Raw genomic sequence first — 1,781 nt, 5'->3', positions numbered from 1 at the left:
AAGGACACCGACGGATAAGTAGACTGGATGGCCAGCTAGTATGTTTTCCCTTCGGTTTAAACTAGCTATCACAAGATTTTAATCTGCTAATGAAAAAAATCATATGATCATAATTCCACACGGCAAGCCCACATATGCCAACCAGAACATTATACAAATGTTTCAAATGGTCAACCAAGATTATGTCTCTTAGACCCAAACTACCAGAGTCCACAGCAAGGAGGAGTCCTTAAGAATTAAAAGGCTTTCCTGGAGCAGGTATGGCCCCGCAGGCATACTTACTGTCACAATGAACATAGAATGCCTCGTTAACGACAAATTAACTCCTGAAGCTGAAGCAATACCGGTTTGTCAGTAACACCACCCTCTCGGCTCAGAAGGCAAGTTGACAAACCCTATAGCCAGTCGCACTGCTACGAGGATACGGCTACCCTGCCTTCAGGAACTTGGGTATATACATCGCAGCGCTTGCTCCATATTACTTCAGGCGAAGTATGCCACACAGCGCTGAGTAGAGCGGCATGGCCTACACTGCAGTGTAACCATTTCTACTAAGTTGGTCACTCATTTTCATTCTGCTACTACTCCCTAATTGCATCCCTAAGAAAAATGAAAAAAAACGAACAACCAACCCCGAGATATCTGAGACAGCAGAGAGTGCTGCATACAAAAAACAAACGCTTACTAAGAGAGGACATCTTTCCCCTCATACTCCTCCATCCCATTTCACACCAAAGAATACTGTGCTGCTTTAAACATACAGGCATGTAAGCGGTCTACCTCCACAAGAACCGAGCAAGGAACAAAATAACTTGCCCTACTTCTCAACTTTACACTTTTTTTCTGTAGCAAAGGAGAATGCTTACACACTGAACTTGAAACGCTTATAACACATATTAGAAGACTCAGGAATTGCCAAGCCAACATGGAAGGCCACAATAACAAAACCTACATGACTAAGTGTGGTTGAAATCAAACAATAATGTCGTATCCTCTACTGCATTAGTCCTTTCATGCAGTGGTGCTTGGCACCAAGCTCAAGGTTCAGGGCCACCCGACTAACCAAGGGATTTGAAGGCTTTATCGTGGAGATGCTCCTGTGCACCAACGCTGGAACTGCAGTGACCTCTACTTTAGCCCTCTGAGGTTAAGGGGATCAAAAGCCCAAGAACACACCGAGCTCAGCTCAGAAAAGAAATGAGAGAAGCTTGGAGAAGATCTACTCAAGGCATCCGGATCTGCAGAATAAAAGGTGCAACTTCAGCCATATTACGCATGAAAACAGATCAGGTTGTGATTGGGGAAAGAGGAAGTGGAGAAAGGCGAGGTCTGCAGAGCTGGGAGAGATCTTACAGCCAGCGATGCCATCGCAGTGCCAGTCCGTAAGAGAGCAGGAGGGCTCGCTGAGCCGCGGATGGGAGCCCAAGGCTGCTACTGCAGCACAAACGCGGCTGAGGAAGCGGCAGTCTGCCCCTGCCCAAGTCCAGGCACCTCTAGAGGCCCCTGGAAGGCAATGCATGAGGCAAGCCGGGGAACGGTGAGCGCAGGGCCGAACGCCGCAGGGAGCACCAAGTAACGCGGGGCGCGACGCTGGGAGCGGCGGGCGAGGGGACGCTTTTCCCCAGCCTCCCGCCGCCGCCCGAGGCGAGGCGAAAGAGCGATCGCCGGCAGGCGACACGCCGCCAAGGTGACGGCGAACAAAAGCCCCCACCTTCCTCCCCTCCTCCGCCTCCCCGGCCCGGGCCGGCCCCGCCGCCCCCGCGCCACACCGGGCGAGGAGC

The sequence above is a fragment of the Athene cunicularia genome (genome assembly GCF_003259725.1).
Source record: "Athene cunicularia isolate RWA chromosome 4 unlocalized genomic scaffold, athCun1 chr4_part2, whole genome shotgun sequence".
Classification (NCBI taxonomy): Eukaryota; Metazoa; Chordata; class Aves; order Strigiformes; family Strigidae; genus Athene; species Athene cunicularia.
This window is presented reverse-complemented; position numbering follows the sequence as displayed.